Raw genomic sequence first — 25,507 nt, forward strand, 5'->3', positions numbered from 1 at the left:
AAAGTGCTAAAGACTTAAACAGGTTTGGTAACCAGAAAGATGAAGAACAACTAAAACCTGATGGATGTCATTGAACTACAATTTTGGGGTGAGGCAGAATAAATATTTTTTCTCATGAGGAATTTTCTTTGCAAATATGGATTACACCTCTAGAAAAAGATTCCCAGGATCTTCCCTCCTGTGTGTTTTCATCCTGATTTTTTGTGGTCCATGATGCCGCTGAGGCTGTCAGTACAACAAACTTAAAGTAACAGGATGGAAGCAAATTATTCTGCCGTTTTTCTAGATCTTTGAGTTGCATATCAAATCTGGGACTGATCACCCACACTGGTTTAGCCTTCCTGCGAGGTTCACAACAATTATCCTTGCTCTGTGATCATCAATGACTTTAAATATGTCAGTGCAACCATGCTTCATCATCACAGTTAGGAATCAGACAATAACTTTGGAGCATGGCCTAATAAGAACCTAGCATTTGCCTCTCTTCAGCATTGTTGATGCTCTTGAGATCATCAGCCAGGACATGTATGCACACTGTTGTGGCAGTGCAGAAAGACGCGGAAAGAGGACAGGAAGGGAGACTGCACAGAGTTATCCAGAACAAACCATTACAAAGAACCAATGAGGGCTTCCTGTGACAAACTTACAATATACACACATACATAAAAAGACTTCCTGGAATTATGAAACACGATTTTCAAAAATAAATATCATTAGACTAAATAAAAAAAGAGAATGGTCTTTGCTGAAAATTAAATTGATAGTTTGGGAGATTACATTAAAAAAAAAAAAAAACCCAAACAAGAAAACAAAACAAAACACAAAAAGATAGAAATCATGAGGTAAAGAGAAGAAACTTAGGGAACATTTCAAGAGTCAGAACATAATAAAAGTTAGAATTCCAGAAATAATTTTGTTACTCTTCCCAGTCAGATCAAAGGTGGAGGAATCATATTTTCTAATTTCAAAACATATTATGAAGTGATTAAAATCAGAGGACAGTACTGACAACAAAGGAGACATATCAACCAATGAAACAGTGTAGAAAATCCAGAAATAAACCTATGCATTTATGGCCAATTGATTTTTGATGTACATGCCAAGAACACACAGTGGGGAAAGGTCAGTCTCTTCAACAAATGGTTTTGAGAAAACTGGATATCCACATGCAGAATAATGAAGTTAGACTCTTATCTTACACCATATAAAAAAATCAACTCAAAATGAATTAAAGACTTAAATACATATGAGACCTGAAACTGTAAAGCCACTAGAAGAAAACATAGTGAAAATTTCCCATGACATTTGTCTGAGCAATAACGTGTGTGTGTGTGTGTGTGTGTGTGTGTGTGTGTGTGTGTATTCCAACAAGGTTTTATTGATGGTCGCTGAAATTTGAATTTTCTGTAATTTTTATGTTTCACAAAATAATTTTATTCTTTTGCTTTTAATCTCCAACCATATAAAAAGGTAAAAACCATTCTTAGCGTGAGGGTCACATAAAAACTGGAGGCAGGCATTAGCCGGGCGTGGTGGCGGGCGTCTGTGGTCCCAGCTGCTGGGGAGGCTGAGGCAGGAGAATGGCGTGAACCCGGGAGGCGGAGCTTGCAGTGAGCCGAGATTGCGCCACTGCACTCCAGCCTGGGCGACAAAGCCAGACTCCATTAAAAAAAAACAAGACAGCAACAGCAACAAAACACTGGAGACAGGCCAGGTTTGGCTTGCAGGTCACAGTTTGGGCAATAACTTTTTTTATATGACCCTAAAAACGTAGGCAACGAAAGCAAAAATAGACAGGGCCAGGTGGGGTGGCTCACACCTGTAATCCCAGTTCTTTGGAGGCCAAAGCAGGCGGATCGTTTGAGGCCAGGAGTTTGAGACCAGCCCAGGCAACATAGTGAGGCCCCATCCCTACAAAAAATAAAAAATAAAAAAAAATTAGCTAGGCATGGTGGCACACATTTGAAGTCCCAGCTTCTTGAAAGGCTGAAGCGGGAGGATCACTTGAGCTCAGGAGTTTGTGGTTACAGTGAGCTATGGTTATGCCACTGCACTTTAGCCTAGGTGACAGAATGAGACCCTGTCTCTAACATAAAATAAAATAAAATAAAATAAAATAAAATAAAATAAAATAAAAAACAAATGGGATGGCATCAAACTAAAAACCTTCTGCCCAGCAAAGGAAACAAGGCAGTGAAGAGACAACCCACAGAATGGAAGAAAATATTTTCAACCATACATCTAATAAGAAGTTAATATCCAAAATATATAAAGAAGTAAAAAAACCTCGAAAGACAGAAAACAAATAACCTAATTAAAAATAGACAAAGGACCTGAATACACATTTTTCAAAAGAAGATATACAAATGGCTAATAGGTACATGAAAAAAAAAAAAAGCTCAGTATCAGTAATCATTAGAGAAACATGAATTATAATAAAACCACAATGAGATATCATATCACACTCATTAGAAGGGCTTTTATCAAAATAATGAAAGATAAGTGTTAGAGAAGATGTGGAGAGTACAAAACTCATATATTGCTGGTGGGAATGTAAATTAGTACAGTCATTATGGAAAATGGTATAGAGATTCTTCAAAAAACTAAAAATTGAGCTACCATATGGTACAGTAATTACACTTTTGGGTATACAGTCAAAGAAATTGAAATGAATATGTTGAAGGAGGCTGATCTGAATGCAGTGGTGTTCACAACTAAGTGATCGAAACTAGTTACACATTTCTTTGTTCCTTCTCCACTCCCACTGCTTCACAAAACTAGCCTTAAATAAAAAAGAATATGTCAAAGGAATACCTGCACTCCCATGTTCATTCCATAATTATTCACAAGAGCTAAGATGTGGAATCAACTGAAGTGTCCATCAATGGATGAATGCATAGAAAATGTAATATATATCACAATGAGATACTATTAAATTTAAAGGGTGAAATTCTGTCATTTATGACATCATATATTAATCTGAAGGATATTATGCTAAGTAAAATAATCCAAACACCACAAGAAAATGCAGTAAACAAATACCACATGATCTCAATTACATGTAGAATCTGATAAAGTCGAACTTATAGAAGTAGAGAATAGAATGATGGCTACCAGAGACTGGGAAAGGAGGGGAAGTAGGAAAGGAAGGAATAGGGAGTTGTTGATCCAAGGGTACAAAATTTCAGATAAACAGGAGGAATAGGTTTGAGATCTATTATGTATAATGTACTTTATACCGAATAATGTATAGTATGTTTCAAAATAAAATAGTACATTTAAAAATTCTCATCTTTGAAAATGATAGGTTTAACCAGGCATGATGGCATGTGCCTGTAGTCCCAGCTACTCAGGAGGCTGAGGCAAGAGGATTGCTTGAGCCTGGGAAGTTGAGACTGCAGTGAGCCAAGATCACACCGCTGAGCTCAAGCCTGGGCAACGAGTGAGACCCTGTCTCAAAAAATTTTATATATATATATATATATATATATATAGTAGGTAAATGAGGTGATGGATATGTTAATGAGCCTGATTTAATCATTTCACATTGTGCACATGTATCAAAACATCACATTGTACGCCATAAACATATGCAATTATGATTGGTCAATCAAAATTAATATTAATAATAACAAATATAACACTTTTTAAAAATAGAGATTGTTATAGACCACATTCTTTCATTATAATTCCAGAAAGCTTAGCTACTTTTACATCAATAAAAACTCTCCAAAATACTCATCTGATGAAAAGAGGAACTAAAATTACCAATTACTAATTATGTAGAAATTATTGAAAGAGAGTACACCTCATAGCAGCTAAAGCTGCTCTCATAGGATAAATTAAAGCTATGAAATGTTTTTATTTTATTTAAAAAATAAAATATCTTAGTTTTAGGCCCTCCAAAATAAGGGCCTGAGACAAGTCTTGGCAGCAGAGAGTTTATCTGGCAGAAAGTAGGGGTGCAATAGTGTGGAAAGCAAGACAGGAAAAGAGGAAGAGATACGAACAAGGCTGATAAGGTGATTGCTGTTGCTGTTGTGACCAATGGGGCTGAGGTCCACCATGGCCTCCTAATTGGCATGCAGAAAGCATTCCTCCCTCTCCTGGAATTCTCCACATAAAAAGAATAGTTTTATTTAAAAGTCAAATGGAAGAAATAAATAGCCAGTAGCACACAATATAAATTTAAAAATTCAATTGCTTTACTAGACATTAAAACTTGTGATGAAAGCCCGTGTAACCAAATTGGAAATGCACACAAGGATATACAGAAAATTAACATAATTGTTTTATATGATGTAAAAGATTATTTAATAAATTATGTTAACATGAGGAGTTATTCATCTGGGAAAAAAATGCCCAGCCCGGAACAACAGGACCTCTATCTTACCCCATACATAAAACTACATCCAAGATTGATCAAAGGTCTAAATATACTGGATGCAATGGCTCTAGTTTTAGTTTCTTGAGGACTTTTCAAACTGTTCTTCATCGTGGTTGTGCTAATTTACATTCCCGCCAGTATGAGGATATGAGGGTTCCCCTTTCTCCACATTCTCTCCAACATATGTTATTGCCTGTCTTTTGTGAAAGGAAAATAAACCTCCAAATCACTGAGCCAATGGGAAAAGTCAAGCTGGGAACTGCATCAGGCAAATCTGCCGACCATTTTATTCCTAAATAAGATAGGTATAAAGATTTTTTTAAAAAGCTACATACCTACCTTAAAATTTGCCCACAAGGAAATTCCTGTGGGCCTCAAGATCTTTATCCTAAAACAGTTCTGCTGAATTCCACCTTGGCAATATAAATTGATAGGCTATCTTCATAAGTTTGGGAAAAAGGACAGAACTCAAAGTCATCCCTTTGCTCACCTGCGACAAATGCATATTTTATTGCTTCTTCTGTCCTTTTGTTTATGTAAAAATGAAGATTCACTGACCCAGACTGAGGCATGTGACTAATCCTTTATCCTTCTCTCACATGTAAGAAATGTGAGCCCCTAATCCCCTCAACACTCACTCCCTTCAAGTTGTCCCACCTTTTTGGACTGAACCAATATACCTCTTATACATATTGGTTGATGTCTCACATATCCCTGAAATGTATACAATCAAGCTGTACCCCGACCACCTTGGGCCCAAGTCATCAGGACCTCCGAGGCTGTGTCACAGGTACATCCTTAACCTTGGCAAAATACATTTTTTTTTTTTTTTTTTTTTTTGAGACGGAGTCTCGCTCTGTCACCCAGGCTGGAGTACAGTGGCCGGATCTCAGCTCACTGCAAGCTCTGTCTCCCAGGTTTATGCCATTCTCCTGCCTCAGCCTCCCGAGTAGCTGGGACTACAGGCGCCCGCCACCTCACCCGGCTAGTTTTTTTGTATTTTTAGTAGAGACGGGGTTTCACCGTGTTAGCCAGGATGGTCTCGATCTCCTGACCTCATGATCCGCCCGTCTCGGCCTCCCAAAGTGCTGGGATTACAGGCTTGAGCCACCGTGCCCGGCCACATTTTTTAAATTGATTGAGACCTATCGCAGATACTTTTGGGTTCACATTTTGGATATAAAGCCATTTTAACTGGGCTGAGATGATATTTCATTGTAGCTTTGATTTGCATTTCTTTGATAATCAGTGATGTTGAGCACCTTTTCATATGCCTGTTTGCCATTTGTATGTCATTTTTTCTTTCTTTTTCCTTTTTTTGAGATGTGGTCTCACTCTGTCACCCAGGCTGGAGTGCAGTGGCACAATCTTGGCTCATCACAGCCTCCACCTCCTGGGCTCAAGCAATCTCCCACCTCAGCCACTCTAGCAGCTGGGACTACAGGTACACACAATCATTCCTGTGTTTTTTTATATATATATATTTTTGGTGAAGACAGGGTTTCACCATGTTGCCCAGGCTGGTCTGGAACTTCTGAGCTCAAGCAATCTACCTGCCTCGGCCTCCCAAAGTGCTGGGATTACAGGTGTGAGCCACTGCTACTGCCCTGTATGTCTTTTTCTGAGAAATGTCTATTCAGATCTTTTGGCCATTTTAAAATCAGATTATTAATTTTTTTCCTATATAGTTATTTAAGTTCCTTACATATTTTGGTCATTAATTTCTTGTCAGATGGATAGTTTGCAAATATTTTCTCTGATTCTGTGGATTCACTCCTCACTGTGTTAACTGTTTCCTCTGCTGTGCAGAAGCTTTTTAACTTGATGTGGTTCCATTTGTCCATTTTTGCTTCATTTGTCTGTGCTTGTGGGGTATTACTCAATAAATCTTTGCCCAATCCTATGTCGTGGAGAGTTTCCTCAATGTTTTCTTGTAGTAGTTTTATAGTTTGAGGTTTTAGAGTTAAGATTTTAATCCATTTTGATTTGATTTTTGTATGTTACAAGAGATAGGTGTCTAGTTTCATTCTCCTGCATATGGATATCCACTTTTTCCAGTACCATTTATTGAAGAGACTGTTTTTTCCCAAATGCATATTTTTCACACCTTCATTGAAAATGAGTTTACTGTAGATGTATAAATTTGTTTTTGCATTCTCTATTCTGTTTCATTAGTCTATGTGTCTGTTGTTATGCCAATACCATGCTGTTTCAGTGTTATAGCTCTGTAGTATTATTGAATTCAGGTAATGTGATTCCTCCAGTTTTGCTCTTTTTGCTGAGGATAGCTTTGGCTATTCTGGGTCGTTTGTGGATCCATATAATTCATAGAATTTTAAAACATTTCTATGAAGAATGTCATTGGTATTTTGATAGGAATTGCATTGAATTTATAGATTGCTTTGGTTAGTATGGGCATTTTAACAATATAGAGTCTTCCAATTCATGAACATGTAATATCTTTCCATTTTTTGATGTCTTATTCAATTTCTTTTTTAAATTTGTTTTCAAAATGATATTATTAAAGTTCTTTTAAACATAAATATAAAGCTAACAATTTTGAAAATACATGAGATAAGGAGCTAATAATAAATAAAGCTAATAATGCCTTAAAATAAAGCTTATCCATTTTGAAGAGTGAAAAACCAAAACATATGTCCTGAGGTTGCTTTTGGAGAGCAAAAGGCATTGGGATTAAAGCATTTTGGCAAGTATTTAGGGCCAGCATAGTATTATTTTTTTCATCATTATTATTTATTTATTTTTTATTATACTTTAAGTTCTGGGATACATGTGCAGAATGTGCAGGTTTGTTACATAGGTATACACGTGCCATGGTGGTTTGCTGCATCCATCAACCCATCATCTACATTAGATATTTTTCCTAATGTTATCCTTTCCCTAGCCCCCCCATTCCCTGACAGGCCACAGTGTGTGATGTTCCCCTCCCTGTGTCCATGTGTTCTCATTGTTCAACTCCTACTTATGAGTGAGAACATGTGATGTTTGGTTTTCTTATCTTGTGTTAGTTTGATGAGAATGATGGTTTCCAGCTTCATCCATGTCCCTGCAAAGGACATGAACTCATCCTTTTTTATGGCTGCATAGAATTCCATGGTGTATATGTGCCATATTTTCTTTATCCAGTCTATCAGTGATGGGCATTTGAGTTGGTTCCAAGTCTTTGCTGTTGTGAAGAGTGCTGCAATAAACGTATGTGTGCATGTGTCTTTATAGTAGAATGATTTATAATCCCTTGGGTATATACCAAATAATGGGATTGCTAAGTCAAATGGTATTTCTGGTTCTAGTGGTTCTAGATCCTTGAGAATTCGCCATACTGTCTTCCACAATGGTTGAACTAATGTACACTCCCACCAACAGTGTAAAAGCGTTCCTATTTCTTCACATCCTCTCCAGCATCTGTTATTTCCTGACTTTCTTTCTTTTTCTTTTTTGAGACAAAGTCTTGCTCTGTCATCCAGGCTGGAGTGCAGTGGTGAAATCTCAGTTCACTGCAACGTCTGCCTCCCAGTTCAAGCAATTCTCTGCCTCAGCCTCCCGAGTAGCTGGGATTACAGGTGCCTGCCACCACACCCAGTTAATTTTTGTATTTTTGGAAGAGACAGGGTTTCACCATCTTGGCCAGGCTGGCCTTGAACTCTTGACCTCGTGATCCACCTGCCTTGGCCTCCCAAAGTGCTGAGATTACAGATGTGAGCCACCAAGCCCAAATGTTTCCTGACATTTTAATGATTGCCATTCTAACTGGCGTGAGATGGTATCTCGTTGTGGTTTTCATTTGCATTTCTCTAATGATCAGTGATGACACAGCATCCTTGTCTTGTGCCTGTTTTCAAAGGAAATGCTTCCAGCTTTTGCCCATTCAGTATGCTATTTGCTGTGGGTTTGTCATAAATATCTCTTATTATTTTGAGATATATTCCATCAATACCTAGTTTATTGAGAGTTTTTAGCATGAAGGGATGTTGAATTTTATCGAAGGCCTTTTCTGCATCTATTGAGATAATCATGTGGTTACTGTCACTGGGTCTGTTTATGTGATGGATTACGTTTATTGATTTGCGTATGTTGAACCCGCCTTGCATTCCAGGGATGAAGCCAACTTGATCATGGTGGATAAACTTTTTGATGTGCTGCTGGAGTCAGTTTGCCAGTATTTTATTGAGGATTTTCGTGTCAATGTTCATCAGGGATATTGGCCTGAAATTTTCTTTTTTTGTTGTGTCTCTGCCACGTTTTGCTATTAGGATGATGCTGGCCTCATAAAATGAGTTATGCAGGAGTCCCTCTTTTTCAATTGTTTGCATTAGTTTCAGAAGGAATGTTACCAGCTCCTCTTTCCACCTCTGCTAGTACTTGGCTGTGAATCTGTCTGGTCATTAACTTTTTTTTTTGGTTGGTAGGCAGGTCATTAATTACTCCCTCAATTTTAGAACTTGTTATGGGTCTATTCGGGGATTTGACTTCTTCCTTGTTTAGTCTTGGTAGGGTGTATGTGTCCCAGAATTTATCCATTTCTTCTAGATTTCCTGTTTATTTGTGTAGAGGTGTTTATAGTATTCGCCGATGGTAGTTTGTATTTCTGTGGGATCAGTGGTGATCTCCCTTTTATTATTATTATTATTTTTTTGTGTGTGTCTATTTGATTCTTCTCTCTTTTCTTCTTTATTAGTCTGGCTAGTGGTCTCTCTATTTTGTTAATCTTTTCAAAAAACCCAGCTCCTTGATTCATTGATTTTTTGAAGGTATTTTCATGTCTCTTTCTTTTTCAGTTCTGTTCTGATCTTAGTTATTTTTAGTCTTCTGCTAGCTTTTGAATTTGTTTGCTCTTATTTCTCTAGTTCTTTCAATTGTGATGTTAGGGTGTCAATTTTATATCTTTCCTGTTTCTCCTGTGGGCGTTTAGTGCTATAAATTTCCCTCTAAACACTGCTTTAAATGTGTCCCAGTGATTCTGGTACATTGTGTCGTTGTTCTCCTTGGTTTCAAAAAACTTCTTTAATCTACCTTAATTTCATTATTTACCCAGTAGTCATTCAGGAGCAGGCTGTTCAGTTTCCATATAGTTGTGTGGTTTTTGAGTGAGCTTCTTAATCCTGAGTTCTAATTTGATTGCACTGTGGTCTGAAAGACTGTTGGTTATGATTTCTGTTCTTTTGCATTTGCTGAGGAGTGTTTTACCTCCAATTACGTGGTCAATTTTAGAATCAGTGCGATGTGGTGCTGAGAAGAATGTATATTCTGTTTGTTTGGGATGAAGAGTTCTGTAAATGTCTATTAGGTCGGCTTGGTCCAGAGCTGAGTTGAAGTCCTGAATATCCTTGTTAATTTCCTGTCTTGTTCATCTATCTGATAATGACAGTGTGGTATTAAAGTCTCCCACTATTATTGTGTGGGAGTGTAAGTCTTTTCCTAGGTCTCTAAGAACTTGCTTTATGAATCTGGGTGCTCCTGTATTGGGTACATATATATTTAGTATAGTTAGCTCTTCTTGTTGCATTGATCCCTTTACCATTATGTAATGGCCTTCTTTGTCTCTTGATCTTTGTTGGTTTAAAGTCTGTTTTATCAGAGACTAGGATTGCAAACCCTGTTTTCTTTCTTTCTTTTTTTTTTCTTTCCATTTCCTTGGTAAATATTTCTCCATCCTTTTATTTTGAGCCTATGTGTGTGTCTTTGCAAACAAGATGGGTCTCCTGAATACAGCACACCAATGGGTCTTGACTCTATCAAATTTGCCAGTCCGTGTCTTAAAATTGGGATATTTAGCCCATTTATATTTAAGGCTAATATTGTTATGTGTGAATTTGATCCTGTCATTATGATGCTAGCTGGTTATTTTGCCTATTAGTTGATGAAATTTCTTCATAGAGTGGTCATTACAATTTGGTATTTTTTTGCAGTGGCTGGTACCAGTTGTCCCTTTTCATATTTAATGCTTCCTTTAGAAGCTCTTGTAAGGCAGGTCTGGTGGTGACAAAGTCTCTCAGCATTTGCTTGTCTGTAAAGGATTTTATTTCTTCTTCACTTATGAAGCTTAGTTTGGTTGGATATAAAATTCTGGTTTGAAAATTCTTTTCTTCAAGAATATTGAATATTGGCCTCCATTCTCTTCTGGCTTGTAGGGTTTCTGAAGAGAGATCTGCTATTAGTTTGGTGGGCTTCCTTTTGTGTGTAACCTGACCTTTCTCTCTGGCTGCCCTTAACATTTTTTCCTTCATTTCAATCTTGGTGAAACTGACGATTATGTGTTTTGGGGTTACTCTTCTCAAGGAGTATCTTTTGGTGTTCTCTGTATTTCCTGAATTTGAATGTTAGCTTTTCTTGCTAGGTTGGGGAAGTTCTCCTGGATAATATTTTGAAGAATGTTTTCCAACTTGGTTCCATTCTCCTCGTCACTTTCAGGCACACCAATCAAACGTAGGTTTGGTCTTTTCATATCATCCTATATTTCTTGGAGGCTTTGTTTGTTTCTTTTCATTATTTTTTCTCTAATCTTGTCTTCACACTTTATTTCATTAAGTTGATTTTCAATCTGTGATATCCTTCTTTTGCTTGATTGATTCGGCTATTGATACTTGTGTATGCTTCATGAAGTTCTCGTGCTATGATTTTCAGCTTTATTAGGTCATTTATATTCTTCTCTAAACTGGTTATTCTAGTTTGCAGCTCCAGTAACCTAGTATCATGATTCTAAGCATCTTTACATTGGGTTTGAACATGCTCCTTTACCTCAACGGAGTTTGTTATTACCTACCTTCTGAAATCTACTTTTGTTAATTTTTCAAACTCATTCTCCATCCAGTTTTGTTCCCTTGCTGGAGAGCAGCTGTGATCTTTTGGAGGAGAAGAGGCATTCTGGTTTTTGGAATTTTCAGCTTTTTTGTGCTGGTTTTCCCTCATCTTCACAGATTTATCTACTTTTAGTCTTTGATGTTAGTGACCATAAGATGGGATTTATTTGTGGATGTCCTTTTTGTTGATGTTGATGCAATTCCTTTCTGTTGGTTAGTTTTCCTTCTAACAGTCAGGCCCCTCTGCTGAGGGTCTGCTGGAGTTTGCTGGAGATCCACTCCAGACCCTGTTTGCCTGGGATCACCAGCAGAGGCTGCAGATGAGCAAATAATGCTACCTGATCCTTCTTTTGGAAGCTTCATCCCAGTGGGGCACCCCTGCCAGATGTCAGCCAGAGCTCTCCCGTATGAGGTGTCTGTAGACCCCTGCTGAGAGGTGTCTCCGGGGACCCACTTGAGGAGGCAATCTATCCCTTAGCAGAACTCGAGCACTGTGCTGGGAGATGCACTGTTCTCTCCAGAGCCGGCAGGCAGGAACATTTAAATCTCATCTTGTTCAATTTCCTACATCAATGTTTTATAGTTTTCATTGTAGAGATCTTTCACTTCCCTGGTTAATTTCTAGATATTTAATTTTATTGTCAATTATTATAAATGGGATTACTTTTTAAATTTCTTTTTCATATTGTTAACTGTTGGCATATAGAAATGTTACTAATTTTTGTATGTTGATTTTGTATCCTGCAACTTTAACACATTTGTTCAACGGTTCTAACAGTTTTTTAATAAAATCTTTAGATTTTTCCAAATATACTATTGTATCATCTGCAAACAAGGATAATTTGACTTCTTTCTTTCTAATATTTATGCCCTGTATTTCTTTCTTTTGTCTTGTTGCTCTAGCTAGGACTTCCAATACTGTGCTGAATAACAGTGAGGAAAGTGAACATCTTTGTTGTGTTCCAGATAGAGGAAAGGCTTTCAGTTTTCCCCATTTGGTATGATACTAACTGTAGGTCTGTCATATATGGTTTTTATAGTGTTGAGATTTGTTCCTTTTAACCCAGTATTTGGAGGGTTTTTATTATGAAAGGATGTTGAATTTTATCAAATGATTTTCAGCATCAATTGAAATGATCACATGGTTTTTGTCCTTTATTCTATTGTATACAATCAATGAAATGTATCACATTTATTATGTATGTTGAACCATGCTTGCATCTCAGGGATAAATCCCACTTTGTTGTGATGAATAATCTTATTGATGCATTGTTGAATTATGTTTGCTGGTATTTTATTGAGGATTTTTGGATGAATTTTCATCAGAGCTGTTGGCCTGTAGAGTGTGTGTGTGTGTGTGTGTGTGTGTGTGTGTGTGTCTTTGTCTGGTTTTGGTATTAGCATAAATACTGGCATCATAGAATGAGTCTGGAAAATATTCCTTCCTCTTCTATTTTTCTGAATAGTTTCAGTAGGATTGGTTTTACTTCTTTCAATGTTTGGAGAAATTCAGCAGTAAAGTCATCTGGTCCCAGGCTTTTCTTTACCGGGAGGCTTTTTATTACAGCTTGAATCTTATTACTTGTTTTTGATCTGTTTAGGTTTTGGATTTTTTTCATGATTCAATCACAGATAGGTTGTATGTGTCTGGGAATTTATCCATTTTCCATTTATTGTAGGTTTCTAATGATCCTTCGAATTTCTGCAGTATCAGTTGTAATGTGTCCTTTTATATCCCTAATTTTATTTGAGTCATCTCTCTGTTTTTCTTACTTAGTCTGGTTAAGGTTTGCCAGTTTTCTTACCTTTTTTTTAAAAAAAAAAAAAAAACTATTCATTTTGTTTATTTTATTTCATATATTTTATTTCATTTTATTTTTTTCTGACACAGGGTCTCATTTTTGTCTCCCAGACTGGAGTGCAGGGGTGACATCTTGACTCAATGCAACTTTGACCTCTTGGGCTTAAGCAATCCTCTCACCTCAGCCTCCTGAGTAGCTGTGACTACAGGCACATGTCACCACATCTGGCTAATTTTTTAAATTTTCATATTTTTTATAGAGGCAGGCTTTTCCATGGTGCCCAGGCTCCTCTCAAACTCCTGGGCTCAAGGGATCCACTCTCCTTGGCCTCCAAATGTGATGGGACTACAGGTATGAGCCACTTTACCTGCCTCGTTGATTTTTTGTATTGTTTTCTTCATTTCGATTTCATTTATTTCCTCTCTGATCTTTTTCTTTTTTTTTTTCCTTTAGAGACAGAGTCTCACTCTGTCACCCAGGCTGGAGTGCAGCGACGTGATCATGGCTCACTGCAGCCTTGACCACCTGGGGTCAAGTGATCCTCCCACCTCAGCCTGCCAAGTAGCTGGGACCAGAAGAATATGCCACCATACCCAGCAAAAATTTTTTTGCAGAGACGACATTTTGCCATGTTGCTCAGACTGGTCTCCAACTCCTGAGTTCAAGCAATCTGCCCACCTCAGCCTCCCAAAGTCCTGGGATTACAGATGTGAGCCGCCATGCCCGGCGCTTCTCTGATCTTTATTATTTCTTTTTTTATACTAATTTTGGGTTTGGTTTGCTCTTGCTTTTCTCATTCTTTAAGATGCATTGTGAGGTTGTTTATTTGATGTTTTTCTCCTTTAATGATGTATGCACTTGTAGCTATAAATTTCCCTTTTAATACTGCTTTCACTGTATTGCATAGGTTTTGGTATGTTGTGTTTTCATTATCATTTGTTTCAAGAAATTTTTCAATTTCCTTCTTAATTTCTTCATTGACCCACTCATCATTCTGGAGTGTATTGTTTAATTTCCATGTGTTTATACAGCTTCCAAAATTCCTCATTATTGATTTCTAGTTTTATTCTATTGCGGCCAGAGAAGATACTTGATATTATTTCAGTTTTTTTTTTTTTTTTTTTTTAATGCTTTAAGACTTGTTTTGTGGCCTAACATATGGTTTATCCTCGAGAATGATCCATGTGCTGAGGAGAATATGTATTCTGCGGTTGTTGGATAAAATGTTCTGTAAATATTAGTTCGATTTGGTCTTAGTGCAGCTTAAGTCCAAGGTTCTTTTGTTGATTTTCTGTCTTGAATCATCTGTCCAATGCTTCAAGTGGGGTGTTGAATTTTCTAGCTATTATGGTGGTCTATCTCCCTCTTTAGTTCTAATAATATTTGCTTTATATATCCATGTGCTCTTCCCTGTTCTTTTCTCAAGAAGAAGGGGTGTCTCCCCATAGCCACCGTAGCTGGAAATGTGCTGGGTCACACCTGAAGCCATCACATCTCTGAGTCTCATCCAAGGCCTACAGAAAGTACTACTGGCTGAGGCCGCTGATTGCTCAGGGCCTAAGGAGTATTTCATCGGCAGATGATGAATCCTGCCAGGACTGGTTCCTTGCCTTCAAGACAGGGCTTTTTTTTGAACCAGAGTGTGTCTAGAAATATCATTCAGGGGCGAGGACCTGGAATGGGGTCCTCAGGCCTCTGCCTGGTCCCCTATCCTACAATAGATGAGCTGGCATCTAAGTTGCAAGACAAAGTCCGCTTTACTCTTCTCTCTTCTCTCCTCCGGTGGAGGAAAGTCATCTCTCCTGGAGCTGTGAGCGGAGCTGCCTGGGTTTCGGAGAGGAGTGGCGCAGGCACTCCCATGGCCACCCTGGCTGGTGTCTCACTAGGTCGCATGCTCCCCAAGTCCACTGGCTCTGAGCCCAGCATAACATCAGTATTTGCCCGTCAATTGCAGTCCTTGTGGCCTAGTCGGCCTTGTGAGTTTATTTAGAACCCCAGAGCCCTTTAGCCTGGAATGACAGGACTTATTGGAACTCAGATTCTGACTGCTAAAATGAGCAATTCCTCTATGGCTAAAGCTGGTCTAAATGCACCCTCCATGGCCACAGACAGAGTTCTGCCCAGTGTTGCTTTCTGCTGTGACACAGCAGCACTGAGTTCCAGTGCAGAGACCCACAATTGCTGTGCCGTCTCCACTGGCAAGTGCAGATTCTCCCTCCATGCCATGCAGTCACTGCTGGGGGATGGGGGAGGGATGGTGGCAGCAATCCAAGACTGTCTTTCCTACCCACTTCAGTGCCTCTTTCAGTGAAATGAAGTTAAAACCAGGTACTGCGATCACTCACCTGATTTTTTGTTTTTATGAAAGGGTACGTGTGTGTGTGCGTGTGTGTGTGTGTGTGTATAGCTCTTAAATTTGGTGTTCCTACAAAAGAACAATCAGTGGAGGCTTCTATTGTTGTTCTGCCTCCTCCACATTACATTTAGTTGTCACATCTCCTTATGTTCTTCTTGGCTATAACAGTTTCTCAGACTTGCTTTTGATGACTGACAATTTTGAAGAATACTGGGTAGGTATTCTGTAGAACTGCTTCATCAGTTATGATTTTTCTGATATTTTTCTCATGATTAGAATGGCATCTTGGGTTTGGGGAGAAAGATCACAGAGGTAAAAGTTATATTTTTATCATGTTGTATCAAGAGTACTATCAACATAATGTAAACAGTTCATGTTGACATTGATCACCTGGCTAGGTAGCCTTCATCAAGTTTTTTTTACTGTAAGGTTACTTTTTTCTTTCTCTTTTTTCATATTATAATTTTTTTGAATAAAGTCACTATGCAAAGCCCACATTTAAGGTATAGGAGTCATATTCTGTTTCCCTGGGAAGAGAGTATATACATACATTATTTGAAATTATTCTGAATGAGAAATTTGTCTCTTCTCTCCTTTTTATTTATTTATTCAATCATTTATTTATTTTAATATGGACTCTTGGATATTTATTTTATACTGGGTAATAACCTAATACTACTTTATTTTGTTGCTAAAATTGTGAAAGTTTGAGCCAATGGGAGGGCTATCACTTAGCTTCTGTGTCCCTTTGACATATCTCCATCATTGTGGGTTTTTGTTTTATTTTGAGCACTCACTTTTCTAACACTACAAGATGATCCAATTCATATTCTATATTACCTTTACTAGTACTAGAATCAGTCATTTATCCAAGGACCCATTGTTCCTTTTATTAGAGAATGATCATATATAAATCAGATCTGAGTGCTGGGCATGTTCTTTGCTTTATTTTCTTCTTCTTTTTTTGAGATGGAGTCTCACTCTGTCACCAGGTTGGAGTGCAGTGGTGCGATCTTGGCTCACTGCAACCTCCACCTTCCAGGTTCAAGTGATTCTCCTGCCTCAGCCTCCCAAGTAGCTGGGACTACAGGCATGCACCACCACACCCAGCTAATTTTTGTATTTTTAGTAGATGGGTTTTCACAATGTTGGCCAGGATTGTCTCGATCTCTTGACTTCGTGATCTGCCCACCTCAGCCTCCCAAAGTGCTGGGATTACAGGCATGAGCCACTGTGCCCGGCTGTTCTTTGCTTTCAGGGTGTCATTGCTTCTAAGCCATCTCAACGGGTAGAACAAGGATATATTTGTGTATACTAACCCATGTATATATAAATATCTATAAATATTTATAATTAATCATCTGTATCCATATTAAACTAAACATGAGTTCGTACAGATGTCTCCAACTCTATTCCGTTACCACATGGATCATTCTGGTCTCTCCTCCTGGCTTATTTGTAAACTCTCACTCTAATAGTGAGACATCTGGCTTCTACCATCTGCCATCCTTTTACTTAATTTTTCAGTTCCAGCTACATGGATATTAATATTAGAACTCTTAATATCTAATATTAATATTAGAACTGTTACTGTGGGGAAGATGTTTTATCAACTAGAATACTGTGCTTATTTATACTTTCTTTTGCTTTTAGTCCTATAGACACCACATACTTCCAAAGTTACTTAAGTCAGCATATTTTCCCCTACTCTAAACATTTGTTTTATAAGTTAATTTTTTGGAAAAATCACGATGTTAATTGAGATGTGCATTTACCTGGGGTAAATATTTGGAGAATTTTAGTCAAATGTTGGGTGGGGTCTGTATTGTTGTAGGTCTTGTAAAAATTAGTGACATTTTCCCATTTTAAGTTAGCTTGCTCATTTAAACTGTCACATCACAAAGAGAAAAATAAATCCTCAAGATGTAGAAACCAGCCAAAATGTTTTATTGTCTCTTTATTCTACTTCAAACACAGTGACGAGCAATATCCAGATATTACCTGTACTTTCCTGCCCTCTGCTTGAAGGTGAGATTCTTTAATTTTCCAAATGGTCTGGCATTCCAGAGGTTCAGGTGAATGACAAAGGGTTTGCTCAACACTTACAGCACAGCCTGTACCAGCAGGACTGGGTTAATGTCAGAAGGGGTAAAAATGTTCCAATTCTTTTCATTACTTTTTTCAGTCAAGAAATTGTGGGTTCATGGTAAGAGTCACTCATAATCCTATGATCTCATTTGGAGCACTGAGGGCAAGTTTCTTCTTATCCTTCATAGAAACAGAAAAAACAAGGCTGATGTCTAGAAAAACAACACAGGCACTTTGAGCTGAGGATTTACACACTGCTGACTTGGACACGGTGGTGGCAGATTATTTCAGGTTCCCCAAATGAGATTTTTCTCAAGATCTATTATAAGACATTCATCTCTCTATACTGAAAAAACTGCACGAAAACCAAACACAAATATGTTTGGAGTCAAATAAATGGTTTTGTGGATGAACGCATCCACATATTGAAAAGTTCTTGGATATTAAATTCCACATCCAGGGAGTCTCGTTGAACTGCACAATGGAATGGTTTGAAAATCAGCCTCATTTAGGTGATTCTGAGAACACCCTTTTAGGATGTTACCAATGCTCTTATCATTCTTTTTTTTCTTTTTTCTTTTTTTTTTTTGAGACGGAGTCTCCCTCTGTCACCCAGGCTGGAGTGCAGTGGCGCGATCTCGGCTCACTGCAAGCTCCGCCTCCCGGGTTTACGCCATTCTCCTGCCTCAGCCTCCCGAGTAGCTGGGACTACAGGCGCCCGCCACCGCGCCCGGCTAGTTTTTTGTATTTTTAGTAGAGACGGGGTTTCACCTTGTTAGCCAGGATGGTCTCGATCTCCTGACCTCGTGATCCACCCGCCTCGGCCTCCCAAAGTGCTGGGATTACAGGCTTGAGCCACCGCGCCCGGCCTCTTATCATTCTTAAAACAATCCTTAAGGACTGTATTTTGAAGTAAGCTCTTAGGTTATTGTTCCATGACAAAGTTATTTTCTAGGCAATTCCCTATGGAAGTGGCAATTTAATTTCAACAACTACAGAGATGATCCTGGTAAAACATCAGTACAGATCACCCGCAGCGTAATTCTCTTTTGAGGTAAAGGAAAGGTTACTCCATGGCTATTTCATCAGGATTGCTTGCCATGACGATCATTGGCTATATTTGTTTACAGACTGGTCCTTTTAGTGCTCTGCTGGGATCATTTCCATATTTCTGTTACCTGCATTACTCCCCATGAATTTTAACTGATATTGTGTCCCTAGAATTCATACTGATTGGCCCTATTATGCCCCAGGAGCAGTAGCAAAGAAATCCAATATAACTTTCTCACAAAACAACCCAGGCTCAATGGGATAATTTGTATCTATTAGTTTTTCCAAATATATGCAATATATATTAAATTATAATGTGTAATACATCATTTTTTCCCTCTCTCTCACTCTCTCTTTCTCTTTCTTCACTCCCTGCAGAGAGCTTATGTCCATCTGTACTATACATGGCCAGAAGCCAGGTGTTTCTAAAAACTCTCGGTCAAATTTTACTTTATAAGTGTGAAACACCGTGACATACTACTTATTTTTTCTCAGATAAGTTGTTACACTATTGATAACAATGGCAATGGCAACTGTAGCCAGAAAGCAAGGTGAGCACATGAATTGGGGTAGCACATAAACAAAATCCCGTTCAGGCCACATTATGTGTATCACTGAGAATAGGATTGTTTTAAAATTTATATTGTGAACATTGATTTCTTTTGTTATTAATAATGAAATATCTTTAGATTGTAATTCTTTTTCTATATGATTTAAACATACTGTTTTAAAGAAACGATATAACATAGAGGTTGAGAAGGTAGGCTCTGGAACCAGACTGCCTGGTTTTCAATCCAACTGCACTACTTACCAACTGGTATTATGTGACCTTAAGCATGTTATTTATCTTTTTGGTACTTCATTTCCACTTTAAAAAAATAGGGCAAAAACTAGTTCTATATTATACAATTATGGTGGGCATAGCAAAAGAATTAATATATGTCAGCTGTTTAGAAAAAATCGTGATACAGAGTAAATATTTAATAAATATCAGTTACTCATTATTGTGCACCTATCATACTGCAGTCTATTTTAATTTGTGTGGTAATATGCTTTGGTTTTAAATAGTTATTCATAAACTATTTGGTGCTTGTAACCAAATAGAAGTTGCAGAATATGTCAAATTCCTAATAGTCTGGTTTATTATGTTATAGCCCACAGCAAAACTTGGAAGAAATTGAAAAATTGGACTACTTTTCTTTGAAATTACGGTTTAAATATCTACTACCTATTGGAGTAATAATCCATAATCTATATTGTAATCTATATAAAGCTGGACCTCCTGCTCTCACTCTGAAGTCAACCTGAGCATAATAAATAACTAGAGAACAAACATACAAACAAAAACATAACATACCTAAAAATTCAGAAAGCAATTTCGTTTACTAATATCTCTGAAAAAACATCAAAAAGGATTTTCGGTCATAATACACAACAAAATGTATTTAAATCCTTTTTCACCTATCTTCTTAAAGTCCTGTACCACATGGTAGAGCGGCTCACTCTGTATTCATCCTAAGAATTTTTTTTTTTTTTTTTTTTTTTTGAGACGGAGTTTTGCTCTTGTTGCCCAGGCTGGAGTGCAATGGTGTGCTCTCAGCTCACTGCAACCTCCGCCTCCCAGGTTCAAGCAATTCTTCTGCCTCAGCCTCCTGAGTAGCTGGGATTACAGGCATGCGCCACCATGCCCGGTTAATTTTGTGTATTTAGTAAAGACGAGAGTTCTCCATGTTGGTCAGGCTGATCTCGAACCCCCAACCTCAGGTGATCCACCCACCTCAGCTTCCCAAAGTGCTGAGATTACAGATGTGAGCCACCACACCTGGCTCAGAATTTCTTAAAATGTGCCCTAAAGACAGCCTGGATTAGTCCTTACCTTTCTTACCCTCCTTTTCTTTAGGATCCATATTTTTCTTCTGCAAGCAACTCTTTGTCATTTTCAATATAAAGCAATCTAGCTCAAACTCCTTTCCATTATTTCTTAATTTGGTACTCTGATCTGCACAACAAAACCTAGGCATTTAAGACTCAAGAAAATTATTCATAGTGGTCAGGCAAAGAAAGAGGATATGAAGGTTTATACGTTGGCTTACACTTGTAAACCCAGCACTTTGGGATGCTGAGGCAGGAGGATCACTTGAGTCTAGGAGTCTGAGATCAGCCTAGACAACATAGTGAGACCGCATCTCTACAAAAAATAAAAAATATAGCTGGGCATGGTGTCACGTACCTGTAGTTGTAGCTACTTGGGAGGCTAAAGTGAGAGAAATGCTTGAGCCCAGGAGCTCGAGACTGTAGTGAACTGCGATTGTGCCACTGTACTCCAGCATGGACAGCAGAGCAAGACCCTGACTCAATAAATAAATAAATATTTTTTAATAAATAAAATTTAATATTTTTCTACAACAATTGGAGTTAATAACCTAGAAAAAAGACTATATGATTAAAAAAGACACATACTTGTATACATACCTAGTATTTATTTTTCAGTCCACACTTATGCTTACTAGTTAACTGACAAAACAAATATCTAAAAACAGCTGTAATGACAAATTGTGGTATCTTTCATTAGACATATGAGAAGTCTAATTTTAGAAAGAACTTGATGATCAACTGATTCTGGTCAAAAAGTACTAATTTGTTACATCTTGAAGTGTTTACATAACAATAGTGGTACAATTAAGCATGTGTTTTGGATAGTGTCCTTGTTTCTAAACATTGCAAAATATAGTATTAAAATCCTGCTTTAACAGAATATTTAGTTGAACTGTCCTTTTAGAATCTGAATCCTTGTTTGGAATCACTGCTCATTTTATTACTTATTTTGTTTTTTTGAAAAATGAGAGAATGGGGGAATTTACAGTCAAGTGATTTTCAAAATTTAGTAAGTAATTCCTGTGAAATTAAAACATTCTATTGGAACATAAAAGAGAAGAGGAGAGTGAGACCAGCAATACTTCATAGTACCTAGTTTATTGTTAATGCATCCTTTCATAATGAGATAGTAGAATCAGATGTAGATAATTTTATATGACATTTAGCTGTTACCAAGTGATAAAATGTTGATTGCTTTATACTATTGCCTAGCCACACCCCCAAATGAGTTTCCAGGTTAGGAATAATTTTTGAAATAGGTTACAGATGGTATAATCATGTGATAAATGTTTGGAGTTAAAGTGAAGATAAATCAATAGCTGAAAATATTCTTGGGGTAAAAAATAAAAAGTATTCTAGGGATGAAACTGATACTTTTTTTGGCTCATGAGCATTTATTTGGATCTTTAGAAGAAAATTATGAGATATATTTTTATTCTTTACCACAGAGAAGCATTTTTTTTCTGAAATACAGAGATCCTTTGAATAAAAATATGCACAATCAATAGCCACAGTTTTTGTACCTCAGGTTATTTATCTGACTTTGTGAAGCAGATATATTTTTCTGGTATGCAAAGCCTTAACAGCTAGGTATCTTGATTTTTTTTGCCTTAGAAAATGTTTTGAAGTAGACCTAATGATTAAACCTTTTGGAAAAAATGAATCATTCATATCTTCCCTGTGTGACTTACTGCTTTCATCACAGCTGTATATTAACAATATTTCATAGTCACTGTAGGTAGTACCTTATGTTTAACTATGAGAAGTTTGTCTAGAAAGGAAAGTACTGTTGTTTTATTGGTTCATCAGGAGGATAAGCTCTCTTTTAAGCACCGTTATATAATGTCAGCGATTTAGAGAAAGTCCTCTTACCCTTTTACCCATAGACTAGTTGTCAGGTAATGTTAAGACTTATTCCACAGAGTCATCCTTAATTCCTGTTAGTAACATTTAGTAAGTTCTGAATATATACGTATTATATTCAGAATGTATAATTGTATCATATTTACAAATGTATCATAATTGTATCAATTTACAAATGTAAAATTGTATCATAGATTATGGTCATTACAAGAGTACACAGAATACACGTTAATGCAATCATGTTTAGCTTCTCTTCTATTGGATTCTTTTTTTACTCATATTAAATTATTATCTTATGATATTTAAAGCAAAGGAAAGCAAAAAGTTCAATACAAAGTAGAGAGGGGACAATAGTAAGCTCTCAACTGCCAAGATTAATATGCTTTGGGTATGCAGAAAATCAAACAGCAAGATACTGACTTAATAGGGGGCAGAATCCTGTTTGTCATTCACTGTTTGCCCACAGGTCTCTGAAATTGTCTGCTCTTTCATGAAATGTGTAGTGAAGCAGCTGATAGCAGCATATTTTCTCCAATAGGATTCTGATCCTTACCTTAGGTCTATCTAGTGCTGTTGAAAAATAAATTACTACTCTTGAAAATTTGCCCTAGGAAAGCTCCGTCTTGATATAAAAAAGTAGGACTAGACGTCTGGTAGACATAAGCTACCTAGCAAGTGACAGAAGAATGTATGTAATATGCTTATTTCATTGGTTTACTCAGTTGGAAAGTCATATATTTCTATATCACCAGCTATTGGACAAGGCAGAGAGTTTTAAAGGCATTATCAAAGATATTATGAATTATTAATGTCCTTCCCCAACCTATCAAGCTAAAAAAATGAAGTATTATTTGACATTAGGTAGAACAGTGTAAGATTAAATTTGAGGGAACAAATTTCCTCGTGTTTTGTGCTTTTTCTTGTCTCAACATTTTGAATCCAGCAAGCCCAGCTATATCTTTTTCTTTTTGAAATTTTAAAGTATTTTTAATTGACAAATTAAAATTGTATATACCCAAGATATACAATATGATGATTTGATATACATATACATTGTATACTAATTATCATGTGAAATTATGAACTATTTTTTAAAAATTGCTTTTCTGGGAGTCTTCATTAGTGAGGAAGTAATCTTGTATTTTTGTGTCTTAAAAGCACTTTTTTCCATCTACATGTTGTGTATCTACTTTAATGCAAGCACTTACACTGCCATACTATCATTCTTTGCTTATGTCTGCTGTAGGCAATCAAAGTTGTAATGAGCATCAATGATCATTATTGTTGTATTGCATGTCTTCACATTCGAAGTAAAACCTAGTCATGCTTCAGAGAAAACTACACAGGAAGCCAGTGTGACATCTATGACACATATTAGAAGGTTTTGAATTCTATCACTATCTTTGTAATCCGTAAAATCCAAAATTGCTAAGTTTTTGATAATTAGTGAGTACTTTTATTCATACCACTCCCATGCCCTTCCCTCCTCACTATTACTTCTTGAACTTCTTTGACTTCTCCATTTGTGTCTCCTCACAAACCACTGGAAAAAAAAAATGGTTGAGAAAGCAAAAGTTAGTGACAACATTTCATATTTTACTGTTAATTAAAATCTTCAATCTTTATATAGTTTTATTTGTACAAGAATAATGCTGTAGACTTTTTACTAGTGATATTTTGTTTGAATATGCGAACCCGTAATTATTAGATCAAGGAAGGTTAGCTAAAATTAAGAGACCTCATAGACTAAATGCTACCTTGAGGAATTTACCACAGTCTAACAGTAGGGCATAACAGTTAGTGTTTTGGGCTTTAAACACTTTTTAAATTATATATAGTAAAGTAATACATGTACATAGTTTAAAAGTCAGGGTTGATAATGAAAAGCAGCAGGTCATACACTGCTTCACCTATGGCTTACTCCCAGATAACTTCTCTCCTGAACCAACCATTTTCAACTCTTAAGTTGTTTTATTTTTTTTAAATTTATAATTTACCTGTTATTTGAAAATTTCTTAAATTTCTATTTCTTATTATGTCAGTTTGATCATTATAACTTATTTCCTACTGTGAAAGCCACTTTTTACCAATTGTCCTCCATCCATTCTTCCAGTAGAATTACATCATAAGTTTTGGTGAAGTCAACATTTAGTTTTGTGTTATTATGATTACAGCTATGTGCTTTACTCTATATTGTTCATTGCTGTGACATAAATCGTACAGTTATTATATTTCCTTTTAGAATTAATGACTGCCTCATTTTGGGAAGGTTTAGGTTTTTTTTTTTTTTTTAATAACTGTGATTAATTTATCCACAAACACTAGAACAAAAATCTTTTTAAAAAGCTGAAATAAACTCTTAATCATGTTTTAAAAATCAGGAAATTCAGTAGTTTCCTTTGGATCTTAGAGAAATCACACGAGGTGTCCTTCATCTTCCTGCTTCTGAGTGGTTAATTTCAGTACCTGCCCCAGAGCTGTCATTCTGGGCCATCCACTCACAATCGTTTAAGAAATCCCTTACCTGTTTACTATGTTGAAGTTTATATTTTCTGGATTTCGTGTCTTTCACTTTGTAGTTGACTACCTCATTTTAGCAAAACTCATCTTCTAGATGTTTTCTAAGAAAAGGTTTATGGACTTGCGTATATAAAAATGTCATTTTTTTTCCTTTTTTTTTTTGGTGAGTCAGGATCTTGCTTCCAGCACACTTGGTATGATTTTTTTTTGTTTTCAGTCATTGTTCTGGGCATTTGGCGGCCTTTTTCCCGTGGAAATGTATATTTTCTCATCCTGATATTTTTATTTAAATTGTATCTTTAATAATTGCATCTCATGCATTTTCTTTTTTTTTTGTTTCTGAAAATTCTGTTGGTCAAACAGAGATCTCTTGGTTTTGGTCATTTAACTTTATTTGTTTTCTTCAGTGGTGAAATTTTTCATAATTTTGTTATAATTAATAAGAAATAGTCTCAATATTAACATTTAGAAGTTCTACTTAGCATATTTTTTTAATTTGACAACTGTGTTTCTAATTTCTAAGAATACTTTCTTGTTCTCTGAATGCTCCTTTATTTTTCAGCCCTAGTCAACACAGTGTTTGTAGCTTTGTGAGTGACCTTCAGGCAGAGATACCTAGCTTAGTCATGTCTGGATCTTGACCCACAAAAACTATGAGATGATAAATGTTGTTTTAAATGCTAGGTTTTGGAATAATGTTTTATGCAGCAATAGATAACAAGCAAATACAACAAGGTTTTTTGGTTTT

General features: G+C 36.7%; 1 long non-coding RNA gene across 1 annotated transcript in view; it reads right to left on the reverse strand.

The window, feature by feature from the left end:
• Positions 1-22,795: 22,795 nt before the first annotated feature.
• The window catches only part of LOC103884066, a 121,288-nt gene continuing 118,576 nt past the window's right edge, over positions 22,796-25,507 (reverse strand). The window contains exon 3 of the long non-coding RNA XR_001902184.3: positions 22,796-23,782. This is a non-coding gene — a long non-coding RNA (uncharacterized LOC103884066). The remainder of the gene's footprint in view (positions 23,783-25,507) is intronic.

This window comes from Papio anubis, chromosome 6, assembly GCF_008728515.1.
Source record: "Papio anubis isolate 15944 chromosome 6, Panubis1.0, whole genome shotgun sequence".
NCBI lineage: Eukaryota > Metazoa > Chordata > Mammalia > Primates > Cercopithecidae > Papio > Papio anubis.